The sequence below is a fragment of the Phaenicophaeus curvirostris genome, chromosome 3 (assembly GCF_032191515.1).
Source record: "Phaenicophaeus curvirostris isolate KB17595 chromosome 3, BPBGC_Pcur_1.0, whole genome shotgun sequence".
Lineage (NCBI taxonomy): Eukaryota > Metazoa > Chordata > Aves > Cuculiformes > Cuculidae > Phaenicophaeus > Phaenicophaeus curvirostris.
Genome location: NC_091394.1, coordinates 12,841,443 through 12,861,246, shown reverse-complemented (window position 1 = coordinate 12,861,246; position 19,804 = coordinate 12,841,443). Strand labels below are relative to the sequence as shown.

Below are 19,804 nucleotides of genomic sequence, written 5' to 3'. Positions count from 1 at the left end.
ACAGTGCAAAAAGAGTACGATCTAAATGGATGTTAGAAACAAAATTACAAATCAAATGTGGGGAGAGAAAAAGAAGGAAGGAAAAAGAAGGAATGAGCAAGAAGAAACAGTCGGCACCGTGTTCCTCCCAGCGAGGAATTCCAAATGTCAATGAGTGGCCCTGAGAGCCCCTCCACCATGACCAAACTGAAGCTACTGACCTTGGGCCCAGAGGACAGTGGAAGAGTTAGCATAACACCAAGAAAAAAGTGCAGAAGCTAAGAAAGTATGCAAATAAAAACTTTAACTGTATCATTGTTATTACTGAGAATTTCTCAGTGTAAAAGCATTCCTCCTTTTTCTGTAACCAGATCAGCACTAATAATTATTCTTGCATTAGACTGTTCAGATTTTAATTATACTAATAATAAACTCCTGGCTTTATCTACAAGGTATGTTTATTTTTCATCCACAAAAATTATTTGAGTGTAACAAGAAGGAAAGAGAATCACATCTTAGACTTGATCCTTACAGTGAGGGAACGTGGCCAAGGAAGAGAGCCTGTCCAAATCAATATACTAGAAACATCCTGTGCAGCACTTCACTGGCATCTTCAGCTTTAGAATGCTATGGTGCAAGGGGGGAAAGAATTAACAGAAAGAAGTCTTGAGTTCAGAGTAACAGCTGCAATGATTACAGTACAACCGTACCTGTGGACATGCCTTGGTACCACATAACTATAGCAGGGCAAAAAATTGTTCCGTTTCTCTTATCATTTACATCATCAAAACTTGGCCTCCAAATGATATGCAAGAAAAAAAATATAGAAACTTTTGTGGAAAAAAAAATATAAATGGCTTCAGACCCTTGAAATATTCTCAAATTTTGCCAAATCTGACCCAAATTCACAAAGCAGCTTTGGTTGAAGTAAGCCCAAAAGTTGAAAAGAAATGATCACTGAAAACCACTCAGATTTTGGTCAAAGCCAAGTATAAGATAACTGGAGAGACACTAGGCAAGAGTTTAAAAGTTTATAGGGTTTTGTCTGGAGATTTGGGATTGGGGGGTTGTTGCTGGAGGTTTTTGTGGGTTTATTTTTTAGACAAAAACTTTTTTTGTAAACTAGGTGATGAAGAGCTCATGGATTCCTCTAGGATGCTTACTATTGTAGACTCTTACAAGCTTTTCTGAATACTAAATATCTGCATGAACTCAAGGAAAGAATAGATAAAAAACTCCATTATTAAAGACGTAGAATTAAATATATGGCAGTAATAAATACATTATTAAAGATACAGAAAACACATTTGGCCCTACATCAAAAAATGACTGGAGAGTATTTGGGGAAAATACCACATATACTTGCCTTTCACAGTTGCCTAGTCATCCACCTAAGGCCATTGCCAGAGGTTGTCACAAGAGCTAGGGCCCCTTGCACCTTCAGCCTGATGCAGGACATCCACCCTTGCATTGTAGGCAACACCCCAAGCAGACGGGAAAACACAGAGATGAGGTGTGAGAAATAAAGCCACACAATGAATCTGTAGTAAACTGGGGTTACAGACATCCCGTCCAAAGCCTACCCAAGGACCCAGGTTATCTTCCCTCTCTCAATGGAACACACAAAAGGGATTTCAGGAAAGGAGATTCTCCAGAAACACACCGCCTCTGGAGGCAACAAAATTTTTGTTGAGTGAGCCAGGCATCACTCTCAGAGCAATTCCACTGTAGTTTGTTTGCTCAAAGGTATTTACCACCAGACCCACATCTTTGAACACCAGTTGCTGCTGCTCCTTCAGGCAGTTAGTCACTTGTCTGCTCTCCAAATACTATTTATTACTAACTCATTCCCAAGCTGATTCAATTAAGAAGTCAGAGAAGCAGCCACATTGCTCACAAGGCAGTAAAGAATTTCTTTTACGGTATAGTTTGCCATGTGTTCTTCTTTCTTGTATGTAAAGGGAATAATAGGATGCAGTAAACTGCACTAGGCAATAAACATCTGTTACAATTATTTAAATGCCTCAGACTGGCTTCATTGTTTAATTGCCTACAAAGAAAGCCATTTAATGCCCTTATATATTTTTTCCCTGCCAGAAACACTATGCTTTAAACATAAGATAAAACATTTTAAAACACAAACATTTCTTACGATCTTGCATTATAATTGCCTTGCTGTAAAATATATCCTGGTTTCAGGTTTCCTGTATTCAACATCACTCCCTTCTGCAGATGCATACGACTTCACAGCCTTGAAAAGTACTGTAGCTGTGCGGTGGGGGTTGGTCAGCATTGCTTTCTCATCACTCATTATTCCCTGAAAGAGAGAGAAAGAGAAATCGTACATCATTGTAACAAACCACAGGTGGACAAAGACGATGCATATAGAGAAAACTACGCAAAATAAACCAAAATCCCAATTCAAGTGGGATTAAATGGGAAAATCCATGAGCATTTGAGGCCAAGCTAAAAAAAAAATCAATGCCATCACTAGATGCTGACTAGATAGGTTTAATGCTCAGCAAACATTCAAGTGAAACCCCTGGGTATCACAGAGGTTTGAAAGCTGAGAGAGCAGGGCTTGCAACCAAGGCATCAGCTATAGAACTGCCAGCTGTAATTTGTGCTTCAGCCTGCTCAAGGAACTGTGCAGGTCCAAAGGCAGGAGAGGGAGCCTCAAGAGCCAGGTCACTGGTGTTGGATAAACCCATGGCAGACCCATGACACTGGTGCACATGAGCTGTTCCAGTGAGAACAGAGGTGACAAGGGAAAGGGGAGTAGAGAAGGAATGAGTGCAGGAAGAAAATGGCATGGGTTTTAGTGAGCTGCGGTTCTTTTAAAGTAAGATATCTTCTTTTAGTGCGATGTAGAGCTTATGCTATAGAAGTTATTACCATGCCATTGCATCCACAACTACATCTGAAGAGATAGCTATTAAAGCAGAAAATCAGTGACTAAGAAATATCAGAGCTAAAACCACCCACACAGCTTCCTTACTTCAGCTTCAAGTTAAAATACAGCTTTTGATTACATGATTGTAGACTATATTTTTATACAAAGCCCCTGTATTCCTCAGTGAGTAGCTAAATATTTCCTTTTATTTTTATAATGCTGCTGTACTATGCATCCCTTATCTTTATTTACTTCACATCATCCAAATCCTGCCTCAATCAAAACTACTGTTTTCCTCACAGCTATTCCCACCACAGCACCGCATACTCCAGAAATACCTAGGATTCCTTACAGTTTGGTTTGGATACCTAAGAATTACTTTCCTAATTTTACCAACTGAGGACCAAAAGACGGAGAAACTTAAGTATAGGCCTCTCAAAACCATCTGCAAATTTTACATAACGAGGCTGAAACCCTCATTTTCCAGAGTACTGAGCTTATCATCCAGGCAAAGCTCCTACCAACTGCCTCTGCAGTTAAGTTTTCTTTAAAAAAAAAAAAAAAGTCCCATTTCCCTTTCTTTGGACATGCAGAAAACAAGAAGCAAGAGTTTTGTAGTCAAATTCTTGGTTTGATAGATAGTAAGCAAGTTTGTGGCTGAGCAAGATACAGAGCCTAGTTCACCACAAAGATGTTGAGCCTCCTTTCTGAGATCATTTTATGACTTTCTACAGTATCTTGCTTCATTCATTATGCATTTCCAGACTCCTCCAGCAATCAAAGTCAGAGTCCTCCAGACAACAAATACCTTCACTCCTGCTCTGTTTCATTAGTTTCTTCTGCTGTTCTCTTGGGCACCTATTGAGGCAGCCATCTGCAGAAAAAAATAACAGAACATGATATATTAGTGCACATTACTGTGCATACAAAGGATCGAGATACATTTGTATTATATTTCTCTGTCCTAATACTGGGGAGTTAATATTTAAGCCCCAAATATTTTTCTCACCCTGGTTTGCACACAGGTAGGAGGAGATCCTCAGGCTTTCAAAAAGATGGAAAACTAAGAGTCAGGCTATACAGAAACATTGGCATGACCCCCTACCCTGTGTGACACTGCTCCACACAGAAAGGATTTTGCACCAGAGCTGATGGAATACCTCTACCATGTGACAGTGTGTTACATGGTGTATAACTAGAAGGAAATTAACCATACACAGAAGCTGACAGTGGATTGGAGAGTGCGTTTACTGCTAAACACAATTCCAGGCAATAAATGCCTCCTGTGCTCAGGAAAGAAGGTATACCCTTGTATACACCTATAAATATACCAACATATATGAAATGATAATTTTCAAATGCATTAAAAACTTGCAATTTTGGGCAGCACAGCTGCAACTTTAATTACTAGATGATCAGCCACATTGTCCTTGTGCTGCTGTGACTTCCTCCCCAGATTCAATACTATCATTACTTTCTGCCAGGAGAGGTTTAGGCTGAACATTAGGAAAAATTTTTTCATGGAAAGGGTCATTGGGCTCTGGAACAGGCTGCCCAGGGAGGTGGTTGAGTCACCTTCCCTGGAGGTATTTAAGGCACGGCTGGACAAGGTGCTGAGGGACATGGATTACTGATTGATAGGAATGGTTGGACTCGATGATCTGGTTGGTCTCTTCCAACCTGGTTATTCTATGATTCTATGATTCACACACATGGCTCCAATCTCTGTAAAAGATCTCTTCTTCAGCCATTGACCTATTGGCTTACTTTCTCTGTCATGAACACTTCAAGAGGGAGGGGAGCTGTCTGGAACGTGCAGAGGGGAAATCTGGTATAAAACATTCTCCTGTTTTACTTAACTTTTCTAAAAAAATTTAACCATAAATAAATTAATCAGAAAACAAACAAAACACCAGAGCAAGACAGTTTGTTATTTTTAAAAAGCAACTAAATACCCAAGCTATTCTGTGAGCAGCAGAACCAATGAAATTTTATTTCCTGTGGGTTGTGATATGTGCTATAAACTTTCTTCTGCTCCTAAATGCAGTAACTCCTACTGCCTACTCTCATCTGCTTTTGATAACAACAAGAAAGGGAAACATCTGTGATGGCCAATTTGAAAGCACTTGTATACAGGTCAGCCAGCCAACATGCACACTGAGGCACTGTCAGTTCCTTACAAAGAGATTCAGGAAAATCTGACACTTTCTCATCTTTTTGTCAGTGGCTCCACTTATGCCATTGACAGGGAGTTTGCTTTTTGAGGACTTCTGTGTTCCTTCAAATTAAATTGAAAACAGTCAACAGAAAGGACAGTCGGTCAGGGACATGTATCACACAAGCCTTGGGACAACTAGCCAGACAAGTTCCCAGAACCATTCCTTTGGTTCAACACTTTGTGGGTATCCACCTGTCTTAGCTGGGGAGAGGCTGATAGTGCAATTATTAATTTCATATAAAATTAATAAATCTAGGTTAATTCCTCCTCTCCTAAGCTTAGCTCAGCACAACATGCTTGAAATGAAAACCCATAATGCTGTATTTGTGCTGTAATCAGAACTCTTATTTAAGGCAATAACTCTTTCTAAACGGGGTAGTCCTCAAACACTTTGGATGGACTTGGCATGGGCCCTTTTACGGTGCCACATTTAAACATGTGCGACGGACATAGCATCACTGTTTAATCCAACTGCCTTTGCATCTTTCCAGGCATCAGGATTTGCATCTTTGCTTAATGGATCTCATACTTTTTATCCCATCCCTAAGAAGTCTTGGGCTTTCAAGGGGAAGAGACTAAGACAGTCTTCCTGCATGTTGCAGGACCTTGGCAGCCATGCAAGAACCATAATCAGAACTTGTCTGCTGGTTCAATCAATAGCCCAAAAGCACACATTAGAGAAAGATTCAAATCAGAGGGAAAATAACATGTCAACCAAAGCAAACTCTGTAAAAGCTACTGCTTTCAAAAAACACAAAGGAACTACTGCTGTGCTCCCCATCTGGTAGAAACGATGAATCAATAGATATTCAATTTGCCCTGAAAAAGGAAAGAGAAATGTTTCCAGTATGAACATGTCTATTATTTCATCAGCTATTCTGTTTGCACATTTCAGACGGAAACTTGGCCAGAATAGCCTGGGAGCTCTGAGTACTGTCAGTTTTGCTAGAGTGCATTTAGGCACAAAAAAAAAATCAGAAAAAAACCCCAACAAAACAAAAATAAACCACTGACAAAGCAGGATTCTAGTCAGCTAATTAAATCAAGTTGCCATGTTTAGAATAGCTGCAGCCCCAAAAATGAGCAAAACCTTGTTCAGACAGACAGAGGCTTTAGACCAAATGTTGTTTTTCTTTCCCATCTGTTAAAAATAAAACCTGCAGACTGGCATGTCAGTTTATCAAAGTCCACCGCACTGGAATATTAATCAGTGCATTGTATTTGATATTTATCTTTCTATAAACATTGCTTAACATTTTGCCTGCCTTTGTGCTTTTTCTCCTGTTGGAAGAACTCTGCAGTCTCATCACCTTCTTGCAAAAATTATCTTCACTACTAATAAACAAACACAGAGCTTTATAGTTTTAAGCAGTATGGTCTCTGGTTCTAGATGGAATACAGTTGAGGTTTCATCAGTGGGGTTAAACTGACCATGAAGAGAGGGGAAGAAGAATAAAAACAAAGGAAATCAAGAAATACCATATTATGGAGAAAGCAAAACAGGTTTGTTTAGATACTCACAGGGAGAAAAGAGGAGAAAAACCAGAGCAGAACGCACCCCACTGGAAGACAAAAGAAATGGGAATTCAGGAAGGATGTGTTGAAGAGAAATACGGAGCACTTAAGGAAAAGGACTTGCTTATTCACAAGGCAGAAGCAGAAGAAAGATGAGGAGAAAAGCAAGGGACAGAAGAGTGTCAGCATGCAGAGGTGGAAGTCAGCCTAAACTTTCAGTAGAAGCAGGGGTCTTTGATGGTGCCAGAGGTGACCAAAACATTGACCAAGTACCTGTGTTGGGCAATAAAAAACAGCTAAGCAAGAAACACAGAGGTTGGATCAATCTAAGCTGGAAAAGGTGGCGGTATGAGCAGCACAAGGGACAGAGAGAGACAGTGGAAATTTGGGAGGAAAGCTCAGGATCTCCGTGAGGATCAGTTGTGGGTATAAAATGAGGAAACATTTGTGTTCAGCATGTCTGAAACCTGAGCAACAGAGAGAGCAGCAGATCTATCGGTGACCCCAGGGAGAGACTTCAGAGAAATGTGGAGACACCACATTATCCCATGTTCAGCCTGCTCCATAAAGTACTACTGGAGAAGAAATGGTGTGAAGAGGACAGAGAAGAGAAGGACCCAGGCCAGAGATGTCAGTACCTCAGCAGTACAGCCACTGTGGGAGGATTTGTGCAGAATCTCTACTGGATTAACACTAATCCACAGGAGGCTACTTTGCTTTAAAACACAGCATCTCTATCTGAGGCGCCTGGCTTAATTATCAGTTTTCCCACTACACAATCACCTCCTCTAATGTCTTTTTAATTATTGTGCTAATGGTTGTATCAAGAGAGCAAACTACAGCTACAATAAGGACAAAGTAGCCTGTTAGCCTGCTTTGCACACATCCAAAATCCATACACTAGGAATGTCATATTTAACTATTGTACCATTCCAGGTCATATGCCACACACAGAAAATTCAGAAGGTAAAAGCAAACTAATAACCTTCATTGAATTTTAATGAGAGTCAGACATCTCACCTGAGCTCTTATTTCCTCAGTCAGGTATGACCTGTCAAATACTTATAGCTGTCGTGAAGCCTGTATTACACCTGTAAATATTCAATCAGAAGTATAAGATTCCCCACAGTTCCTCATCAGGTTCCTGACATATTCATCATGTAAATTAGTTTAAAGAGGCAGCTGGTCAGAATTTTGATTAGAAGGAATAAAGCAGCATATCATCAATGGGAAAAAAATTGCAGCCTGGCAGCAATGCAGAAGAAGAAAGACAAAAGTCACGGGGTCAAACTCTCAGGAATGTCCATGGTTTCTCAGTCATTGGCAAATTCAGGAGGCCAAGTTTCACTGTAAATCTGTGGAAGTTTGTCTATCCATACCACAGTCTTCCTCAGTGACATCGGTTACCCTGTCCAGAGCAATGGTGCCCATCTACTGAAATCCACAATGACTGGTGAAGGGCCATGCTTACTGAGAACTCATCAGTGAGGATGTGTGCTGTGGGCAGGTGCATGAGCTTCCAGAGGTGACTTCTGAGAAGGGCTGTGAAATGTACCTAAAGAAAACCAGTAGGTTCAAACAGAAGCCTACACTTCCTCTGCAAAATGTGTGGGCTCTGCAAACTGGAGAAGGTGGTGGAGCACCAGTGAAGGATCCAAACTGGTGCTTTTGACCTTGCCCAGTTAGGATTAAAGTCTGCCAGCATGACTAGGGGAGCAGGAGACCATCATCTGAAGGATGCCTGCCCAACACAGGGTAGGAAGGGAGGACAGGAGGGCTAGTCTCCACAGACACACAGCTAGGACTGTGCTAGTGACTCACTGCCCAGGGATAATCATCCTCCTTCTGGACCTCCCCCAGGGAGGAAATGGGATACTACTACTGTTGGCACAGTGTGCTGCTGTGCAGGAAAACCTGGGCCCACCATACTGTCCCAAAGAAGACGTTCCAATTTTGGCTAATAGGTACTCCCTGGTGGAGTTAGGGGGTTTGTTTTTACACACAACAAGTGTTGAACTAGACCCACATACAGCCAGACTAGTTTCCCGGGGCCAGGCAGTCACTGGTGCTGGTGAAGTTCAACAACTCTGCTCGGCTCCTCATGTGCCTGGAGTCACGCAGACACACAAGGTATATGTCAAGGTTGAGTGACTCTACAGGTCCATCTCAGTCTCTGAACTGTTCCCTCCGCCCCCATGGTGTAATCCTAAAATTCTTCCCATCTTCCAGGCCTGAAGTGTCTCAGAGTCTCTGCAGGACAGAAAGGGGAACCTCACTGTGGAGTTTCAAATGCTGTCAAGACGGTTGAGATCCTCAACCTCCATTTTCGCCTGTGTGGGTGTGAAGGCTCATCAGTTTTCATAATATTTAAAAGAACCTGACTGGGATTTTTCAAGTGATATGGGGCCATGAAAAGGGTAAATCTCGCCTGATTTTCTCACAAATTATTTTTTTTATGTCAGGGTTTACATACACTGAGTGGGCACCGCTGAACATGAGGGAAAAAAGCTGTATTTTATATAGCAGCTTTCCTATTCCCGTAAATACCAAGAAGAATGCATTTAAGAAGCCCACTTCAAACAGGCTGAAAACTTTCAAGATTTTTATGACAAGAAAACCATCATGAAAGGCTTGTCTGTCCATGAGAGAAAGCACTAAAAGTCTGCAAGCATCTCCCTCCTTCCTGTAGTTTCACCTTCCCCAGGAGGAGGGACAAAAAGCGAAGGGTTTTCATAGACAGCTGGAAAGAAATTTTATGAATCTCTGGGTCAGAGAAAAGGTGACATTTTCCCAGCCTAGCCTAGTCCTGTGGCAGAAGCAGAACACCAGCAGTTTTAATATGAAGCACTAGATGGGAGTAAAACATCAAGCAAAGTCTGCTTGAGAAGCAAAAGGAAGGTTTTTCCAGACTGTGCAAGTAAGCAGAAGATGATGCTGTGAAGATGCGTTTTATTCTCCATACAATTCCAAAGTAGTCTAAGTTAACTTAAAATAAATGTGTCTGGAAGTGCTGTAATAAAGCTCAGTGCACAGACCAATAAGCAGAACTTCTTTGACATAATGCAGAGAGTTAACCATCTGTTCAACATAGAGTTGCCGCAATCAAAGAGATATAGAGGGGCTACTTCATAGATTAAATATTTTCCTTCCTTAGGTAACTGTCTAGGTGATGGTGAGTGGTGCTGGCTCCCACGTTCAAGTGGTTCCTGTCATTTAACTGACAGTGGAAATTGTTGACTGAAAGTCACATACTCGGTCCAGGAAGCTATAAAACCAGCAATATGGGACTGTCACAGGTTTTGCTTAAAAGAAGAAACAGCATTTACAAAGCAAGGAGACATTCACACGCTTGCAGCATATTAGCAACACAGCCTTCTCCTCCTCTTCCTCTAAACCAATTACCAGGAGGGAGCAGTGCTTTCTCTGCCTTTCAGAAATGATTAAACAAATTATCTTTTTTAATGAACCCTCTCAATTCCCATTTGCACAGAAAAGGATGAGCTCATCCCCCAGATACGTAAATAGTGTTTGCAACATTCTGCTTCTCTTTCTCCATTCCTGTCTGCCGGCATTCTGGAGGAAGCTGTGTTTCCCCAGCCATTCTGAGGATATGACAGCATGTCACATACCATAGGCATCACTACATTCCAAATCATGCACCTGGCCTGAACACAGCAAGTGCTGGCAGGGAGATATTATTTCTGCTTTGATTCGCTACCCCCTGCACCTCCAACTGGAAAAAACCACAATAAATTTAGGGTTGATGATGTGACTTTAGAGTTGATGAGAAATACCCAGGACACAGATGTTTGACAAATATATTCCTCAATTCACTGTAGCTTGGTACTTCTCTGTACGTAGGTGCTGTTATCCAAGCACTGCAGTCAATCAGAAACAGGTCCCCACAACTTGTCCAAGTCCTGAGCATTTCATGACCCAGAGGGATAAGGCAAAAAATCCTGTAGGTATTTCATCTTTCTCACATTTTTTCCTTACCAGTCCAGCACAGATAATCTGTTCCCTGGGATGCAAGATTAAGCAGGACTTCCTATTAACTCCCCAGATGGACCCTCTGGTGCAAGGCTGCCAGGTACCACCAGCAAAACGTTCCACCACTTCAGAAACAGCCAGCCCCACCGTCACTTCCAGAGAAGAAACACGGCAGTGTGGTTAATGGTTTCATTCATGACTGACTTGAGCTGGGATGTGTATAAACCATCTCAGAGGAAAAGGAGAACCATCTCTCTGTCCCTTCACCTGCATTTCAGATCCTCGTGGGCAAAAAAACCACAAGGCTAATGATGGGAGGCATCTACAAAGAGTCAACAGAAAAGTAGGTTGGGGTACAGCGTTGTGACCCCACTACACACCAAGACCCAGACAGACCCAGACCAGGGTCCCATGGGGCCCACCATCAGCCCTGCCTTAGGAAAGCCCCAGTTTCAAGGGAGGTGAGGGATGATGCCCATTAGAAGTCCCTAAAACTTCTAAAATTTTTCTAAGTCAGGAAAAATTTTAGCAGGACTAAGTCAAGGCAAAACACTGGTGCCCTCACAACCAGTTTGGAGCCATTGCGTGGTGCAGGCAAGATAGAATGGGGAAGCTCTCCAGCTGGCATTATAAAAGACATGTCAAATTGCATTTCGAGAAAGGGCGCAGCACAACACTGGCTCCACACTTTCATCTCCAGATTCCTGGAGCCACATGGTTGCCAAGGTCAGGGTAATATTTGCTATTTGGAGTATTGATGTCATGAAGGATAGTTGCTCCTTCCCTACCTGGTGCCTTCACTGCTCCTTGTTCTTTTCTTCCCTGTTCCTATCTCTTCTTCTCTTTGCTGACAGTCTTCCGTCTTTACAGCATCAGCCTGGAATTGGCCTGGCAATTCTGTCATCCCTGAAGAGGGCACCACACCACATTCTAGCACAGAAGCCCAGCAAATTACTAGATCCACACTTGCTCACAGCTCAGTGCATGCAGCACCAACAGTACTTTTTCTCCCTTCTACTTGGCTGAAATAAAAGCAAATAAAAGGTGCTTTAAGAGAAAGCCAGGAGCTGCTTAATCAACAATTTCTCTAGTATTCAACAACAAAGAACATTCTCCAACAACAGCTGAAGGACAGTTTTACTGCTAACATTTTCCTACTCTCTTAAGTAAGCATTAGGAACATCAAGCAATCTTTCATTGAGAAATAATATTGGACTAAGGGGTATGCTGGGGTGATGGAAAAGCAATAACTTGCAGGAGAGAGAATTAAAAATACCATAATTAAATAAATCTTCAGAATCAAAATTATATATGTCAATCAAGGCCAGTATGTTTTTATTAAATTAGGATCAGCTTTTCCCAAAGAGATGGTCCAGTAGGTAATTTATTCTGTTTGTTTACTCAAAGTTCAATTGTGTTCTGCCAATATTAAATATTTATCTAATTTCTCTGTGCGTAAATCATGTGACATACTAGCACAAATCAGTGACACTAAAAGCTATATCCATTAATTGATGCTTTGTGGGGAGAGGAAGGATGCTGCCATGCATCTTACATTATCATATAACATTGGAAATAGAGAGGAAATGGCCTTTCAGTTCTCCAAAGCATGCAGTTTGACAGTTCTCAGCAGTCCCATCTTGTGCAGAGATTAGAATCAGGCAAATAAATTAAAGCAGTGTAATCAATGAATGCATTCCTTCTTCCTGTTTGTGAAGAAGGGAGGGGGGCTGGGGTAACACCAGGCGGTCAGGTTAATGAATGCGTTCACAGACCAGAATTACTAAATGAGTATTTGTGCACATGCACATACCGAGCCATTGATTACACATAAACCTATTTGCAAAGGAAACTCCTCTGAGTAGTCTGTAGCTCTGATTAGATGCTGGACCTGTGGGGATTGCAATTAAAAATATCTGTACCAGCTTAACTTACCAAGTTTATTGATTTAACTGCACCAGCATAACAATCTCTCTGCTGCAGGATATTGAATGTGCATTACAGGTTAGAGCTGCATTAGGTCAGCTGAACACAGACATCATTGTCCTGCCCACAATCTGCCTGGATGACCCATCTTCATGGATCACTTGAGACCCTAGCTAAAATCACAAGATTGGTTTCAGCTACAAGATCAAACATTGCTATCAAAAATCATAAAAAAGGACAGGGAAAAAGGTTAATGGGTGTCCAACCCAGCAAAGACCGTGCCTGAGGAGTTGCTGGCAAGTTTGTAAATTAATTATTTCTTGCAGCTTTAACACCATTGCTTTGTATTCCTTGATAAACAAGGTGAAATGGGGTTAATGTGAACTTTGGTTTAGTGCAAACATTATTCCAAAAATAAGATGATGGGAAGCATTCCTAGATCAGAGACTCGAGGCTGATACCTTAAAGTTTTCTGCACTACTCTCTGGGCTCCCACAGGGACAGGGTCTACAGTGTTAGCCCTTCAAGCAGAAGAACACAGAGCTACCTCACCTCCTGAGCACCCTGTAAGCAGGGGTGTTCAAGGGTCAGATTTCTCCAGCCACAAAGGCAGTACCCATCCAAAAATTGCACAAGTTAACCCAGATAGCGGGCAGACAGATTTATTGCCGTAGCTGAACTACCTGATCTGGCTAGTCTCTGTGCCTGCCCCCTGGGGAGTGTGGATTATCTCCTCTTTAATCTCTTCTCCCTTTTCCTTAAACTGGAGGTTGGTACCTGCAAACACACACTGTTTGCTCTAGCCTTAAACTGCTAGCTATATGTGCATCGGGGCCCTACCTTTTATTAATATTTGCTTGCAAAGCTCCTTGCTCACTGTGGCACGACACAAATAAAGGGAGAGTCCATTCAATTTACTTCTTGTCAGCCATGGTTTCCTCAGGTTACCTCTTTGTTTGGCAATAATGGCTCTTTTCATACCTTGGACAAATACAGTAAATATTCTTTTGAATATATCCCCTGTCTCTGCAAGTTCACTTTACCTGTTTCTCCTGGGATACTTCCAGGTATTTTCAGTGTCTTTCTATGAGAGTTCTTTGTCTCCTACAGCAAGGTACCCAGTGTAATGTAATGCAGAGCAGCATCTGACCGGGTCAGCTCTGGAAAGAGGCACATTTTCAGATTACAGCAGGGAGCACAGGGTAGGAGGAGATGCCGTAACACAGCTAGAGGCCCATTTCTTACCTCCCTGGGCCCTTGCTGCAGGGATGGGGCATGGATCCAAAACACAAACAGATCCCCCCCTGTTTGCAGGTTTCCTTCTCCAAGACACCTGCTGAGTGAAGCTGTCTAGATGCCAAACAACAGCCTGCTGTACCCACCATCAGCACCTCACAGCTTCTCATCACCATCCTGAGCCCAGACCATTGCCCCTGCTCTTCCCCAAAAGGGCTTCTTGCCCTCCTCTGCAGGTGGAACCCCTGCCCGGGGCGCCTCCCACCACCACACCGGGCGGTTCAATCAGAATATGAAGTGGCTGAATTAATTAGCAGGGCTGACTGAGGCTTCAATGGATGAGTATGAACTGTGCTCTTTGGCTTGTAATAACACGTAACATATTGCTAGAGGGAGCCGATACAATAGCATTTAACGCTGACCAGCTTCTACCCCCCAGCAGATGCAATACTACAAGAACAAAGCCATCAAGAACAGTTCAGTCATGCTTCAATTTTTTTATTTCATTTTGCATTGCAGATAAACCTAGCAGAAGACTACTTTATCCTAATACAAGCTTTTCCAAACATTACAGCGGTATCAGGAGTTACTTGCTGTCCTTTGCCAAGCTTTCAGCTGTACTGCCACACAAACAGCTGAGTCCCATTGAATGATAATATTTGTTGGTAGAAGTTTGTATATCATAACAGGGAAAAATACCCCAAATTTCTGTTCAAATGAATTCATAATGTCCTATAATTTTTTAGGGGAAAAAATAGCACAGGAATTAAGTAAAAAATAAATCAAAAGCACACCACAGCGTGCAAACTCCTCCATTCAGTCACTCCAAAGAAGAAAGAACAGCTTATATTTGTATGTGTTGGAAAGTAAAGTCTGCCAAACCCTTTCCCAGAAAATTATTTCAGGGAATGCTACCGAATCCAAAATAGCAGCGGCACTGTTGTTTAACCTAAACACAGAGCAGATATTTTCATTTGATTTTGCCCTTTGCATCTCAGATCAGCCAAAATGCAGCCATCCTTGAAAGGAAAAGTAGTAGTGCTTAGCAACCATGCTAGAGAGTCCAGGGAAAACTTCGGTTAACCATTCATATACAAAGCACTGCTGGAGGAAGGAGACATTTAAAATACCATTAGACTTTTACTATAGCAGGCAGCCTTTGATTAATAAGGTCTCATCCAAATGAATGTTACCTATTAGACTCATTAATAATTGAGACCAAAGATAATAGCACAAATACACTCGGGATCTGCCTCTGTGAACTACTTAAGTGGGGGGAGAATAACAACAGAGAGTTGTGGGTTGAAGGAGATCTAAGACCTGCTCAGATATGGAGGAGATACAAGATCAGCTCCCATTCAGACTCAAAATTGACACTCATTGTCTGTAGCAGGAATAGGAACAGGACAGAAATCATCCACATGGCTTCATGCTTCCTTCTGAATGGGAGAGAGGAAAATGTAGATGTTAAAACCTTCTAAGAAGTTGCATGAAGCTGGCTGTTAATGCTGACATGTCCCATTACTTTCTTTTTGCAGTACCAGCTCCCCTGAATAAATTATTTTTCTGGGTCTTTTATACCGGAATTCATTCATTCTTCAGCACCTTTTGACTGGGCTTCTTTCCTTGGGAGCAAAGTGCCCACAGGGATGACCAGATCACATTCCATAACTTCTCCACCTCCCTCTGTGCTTGAGGGTCATGTGACAGGGTGCAGGGATGATGGTTCACTGACTAGAAACAGCACCAAACAAAAAAAAAATTAAAAATCCCTATTTTTTAAAAAAAAAAGCAAATACACGTTCAAAGACAAAATTAGGACACATCAGCCAGAAGTCTTAAAATCTTCCTACAGGACCTAATTCTCTACACTCAACAGTAAGAGAGTTGATTTACTTTTTTTCTTGCTTTTAAATTTGGCAATTGTCTCCCAGCTCTCTAGTGAAGACATGGAGGTGAAGGTAAAACACAAGAGGGCTTAATGTTTTGTTGATTAGTTGTGATGCTCCAGGGCAGGATTTTTCTTATGCTTACTGTATGTGAAGCATTATTTTAAGAAACAAGCTGGGAAGTTTCCATCAAAATCACTGCATTTTCTGAACAGGAACTGGTATATTTGTTTCATCAGGCCTTTAGAAATGTATTTTCGAGGAGTTCCTTATAAAGTTACCTAAATATCATGGCAGGTGCATAATAATGTTTCAATTGTTACTAAAGTACAATATCTATTACTAATATATATAAAAGGCATAATATATATATTTTATATATATAATATATATATAAATACAAGTTTCTGATATCTAAGTCTCACTGCAGTGCCTTGTGACACCATTTCCTCTATATAGCCTCAGCAACTAAACAAAGTAAAACCCCTATTACCCTCTTTTCTAAGTTTCTGGTTGCAGCAGATCTGAAGTGAGAAGGAACACAGTGAGGCCACTGAGAAATTCTGTCTAATTGAAATCAGAGTGCTTTTCTTGTCTTCTCAATGGGTGATTCCTCCACAGAGCTGTCATCTTCTCCTTTCATGGGAAAGGATTTTTCCACTCGGGTAAACCTCAAAGCACATATATTCCCAGGTGCTTTTCTCTGTGTTTCTATACAAAGGTTTACACTAAATTAAAGAGATGGGGAATGTGCAGGTTGTCGAAAGGGCAATACTCTTGCGAGTGCTGAGGAGAATGCCGAGGGACCCAGAGGACCCGAACCAGTGGTGTTCTCTGCCTGTGAAGGGTAACGATGAGGGAGCAGAGAGTGATGAGGTGCTTTCAGGGTCACGTACTTCCAAGAAGAATGACAGGCAGTGAATTTGGAAGGAAAATCTTAGATATTAGTAAACAGGAGCAGAAATGGTTGTCAACAGTCCTGATATATTTAAATACAACTCAAATTTTAGGAAAAGAGAAACAAAACCAAACCAACTTTTGAACTAGAAAATCATTATTGATTGCTGGAAAGACCAGTGGCATGGACAGTCAAGTCTGTAGGTTGCCAGCATGCAGAAGGAATTCAAGCCTACCCACAAGTCCTGCCGGGGTAGAGTGTGTTTCCCTGTGCTGGCATAGCTGTTACTTTCCGGGGACGGGACCTAAGCTCATTGCGCTCATTTCCTCAGCAGTTATTTTCTTGGAACTCCGAGTATTTCTTCCCTTTTTTTTTATCCTCCTCCAAAGAAAAGCATGTGACGTTATTTAATGTGACAAGCCAGCCTTCCCATCATTTTAATTTCTTTCAAGGAGAAGCACCCCACATGGAAATACACAATGCTACACAATAGCATGCCAAAGGTTTTAAGCGGGGAGCAGGGAACTCTTTCAGAGCAAGACTAAGAGGGCAACATGTAATGCAGTTTTTTTCATCATTTTCTATTATTTCATCCTCTTTGCGAGGCTTCCAGTCAAGTGACATTTTCTTTGATAGTCACGTCCTTTCCCAATTACAGTTCTTCTAAAATTCTTCCAAACAGCTCTCCAGTTCCTGGTGTGGCTTTGTTACAGCTCATTTCACTGTGTTAGCTTCCACTACCATTTTTCTTTAGAAGCTGAACCTGGAGATGTAGTTCAAATCCCCCTCTCTTGCATCCCTTCCTCTCCACTTCTGCTTTTACAGAAGCAGATCTCTCTTATCTAAACTTCCTTTTCACAACATTTGTAGTATGATCCAGTTTAGCATAACTCTCCCAGCATGCAATAACTAGAAGAAAGGCTAAAACGTGTCCTAGTGATACAATTGCCCCAGCAGTTCAGCACTACTTACCTGAGGCATTCCTGAGCAGGCAGGGCACTTAAAAATGGGAAGGATCAAGACTCTGTTACGTTCAAGACTCTCCAGCACACTTTCATAGTGAAGTAGAGGAGTCCATTCAGGGTAGGATATTCAGAGGCAATAAAAAAGGAGCAATCCACCTTTGATTTCTTTGAAAAGGTAGATTCTCATTGAACACCGCTCCTGCAAATATTCATACTCACCAGCAACTTCATAGATATTACACTGCTGATTGAACACCACTGACATTCCTCTCTCAGGTTAAACTATTCACACAGGAAAGGTTTTTCCCCCCACCCAGGGAGAGCAATGTAGAGTTTGTTAGCCCAGAGCCCTAAATGGATGCCGCAAGTCTTGGCTCTGCATGCAAAGTGCTTATCAATCTGGTTTCTCTCCTCCCCCTCCCCTAGAATTAAAATAGCTGTGCAAAAGCAGAGTAGAAAATGACACATTCACAGAGAATCTCACGATCATTAGTGAGTTCACCCAGCAGTTATACCCGCTAAACAGAGATTTTTGTGTTAGCCAGCCACTGCACATGAAGATCAGTTTTGCCTGCTGTGACACCTTTGACACTCAGCGGGGCTGGATGGGAGCTTCTTGAAACACCTGAGGCTTATTTAAGATAACAATGCCTAGAAAGAGACCAAGGAAATGAAACAGAGATGGATGTTACCTCTACACATAGTCCCTCTGTCTTGTATCATTAAAAAGGAACACCAGGAAAGATCCTCCTAGAGTGTTGTCCCTCGTAGCCTCACCTTTGCGAGCCCTTAAAGACCAGCTGCAGTCAAATACCCCTGGTCCCTGCTGACATCCAAAAAGCAGTAACACATGCATCAACAAGAGCAAAAACTGGAGTTCTAGCGCAGAGCATGCAGGACAGAGCTGATTTTCAGCTACCTGTTACGATCCCGCCTGGGCCCAATAGAAAAGGCACGAGGCTGGGGAGTCAGGAGCCCTCAGCTGCTGTCTCGTCTATGCTGTGGATGCTATACAATGAGGAGCACTGCACAGATCCTGTGCAAGCAGGCTAGTGGATCTGCAAGCTGGTCTCAGCACTGAGATTAACATGATTTTCACCCTTTCCTCCATCACTAGACTGAGGGAATGAATTCTTCCACCCAGAACCCATGTCTCAGCTCATACTTTAACTGAGAGATTGAGATTACATTCCCCCCCTCAGGGCAAAAACTGAGTAAAGATTATCCTGAGGTCACCTTTGCAGCAACAGGCATATTTCTGAGAACATTCCTGACCACAGAGTCCCCACTGCGCTTTCCTTCTACTGCACTGAGCCAAGAATCTATAAATTCCCTTCTCTTAAAATACATTAATGTAATAAAAGTCAGAATTACACAGCCTGGTATTTGTGATTTACAGCCCTAGGCCAAACACAACAAGTAAGAAATAAGAACATCCTGTGGCAACTCAAACAATCAAAGGCTGTTATGCAGAGAGGTAAACTTTTTACCTGCAGTGGAGGAGAAGAGCTATTGTGTCCATTACAGCCAAAATGAAAGTGACAGAGAAACACCTGCGATACTTTTTTTCTGGATTTCAAGTGAGTAAATCAACATTACTAATGACTGGCCTTGGCAGCTCTCATGTCTAATTACCAGTCGCACTCGGACATTATCATCTAATATTAATACCACTGGAAACTCTTATTACATTCAGTTTATCATGATGTCATGTCTGGCTTCTTGTCTTTCTTCTCCAAGTCTGCATGCTTAACCTACCCCAGTATACACCTCCCTGCTTCCAGATTGAGCTGGCATTTTTAGAACTTCTTTGCTGAGGACAGTTTTAAGAAAAACATCACAGGGCAAGGGAGGCACCGGTAGACATTGTCTTTGCTCTACAATTAGCTTCATACTGTCCAGAGTCTCTTTTTTCGCTTGTGCTCATCAGAATTTAATCTTTATACATAAGCACAACCTCAGTGACCAGCTAATGAAGCTGAATTTCAATCATAATGTGTTTTGACCTGAAAAGTGCATTTACTGGCACTGGCTGAGATTTAGATGAGCAACCAGAAGCACTCCAGCACTGCACCTGTAACACCCAAGAGGAGTAACCAAGAGACTCAAGACCTTTGCCATTCAAGCCTACGTACCAGTGGTAGAGCCATGCTTTCTGCTAGCTTTAACAAGCAAAAAAAAAAGAAGAATTGTCTCTTCGTATTTAAATGAATGACCTTAATATTTCTGAAGGGAAACTGAGGAGCGGTCCAATTCAGAAGGAAACTTAGGCTAAGGGTTACAACATCCTACACA

At 41.9% G+C, this 19,804-nt stretch overlaps 1 long non-coding RNA gene across 2 annotated transcripts; it reads right to left on the bottom strand.

Moving 5' to 3' along the window:
- Positions 1 to 1,183: 1,183 nt before the first annotated feature.
- Positions 1,184 to 11,499, bottom strand: LOC138718536 (uncharacterized). Of its 2 annotated transcripts, none has more exons than XR_011337102.1 (3): positions 11,384 to 11,499; positions 3,681 to 3,746; positions 1,184 to 2,296 (listed from the first exon to the last, which is right to left on the bottom strand). It is a non-coding gene; the product is annotated as an uncharacterized lncRNA (long non-coding RNA). The 2 variants fall into 2 exon arrangements; XR_011337103.1 differs by lacking the exon at positions 11,384 to 11,499 and adding an exon at positions 4,585 to 4,680.
- Between the last annotated feature and the right edge of the window lie 8,305 nt (positions 11,500 to 19,804).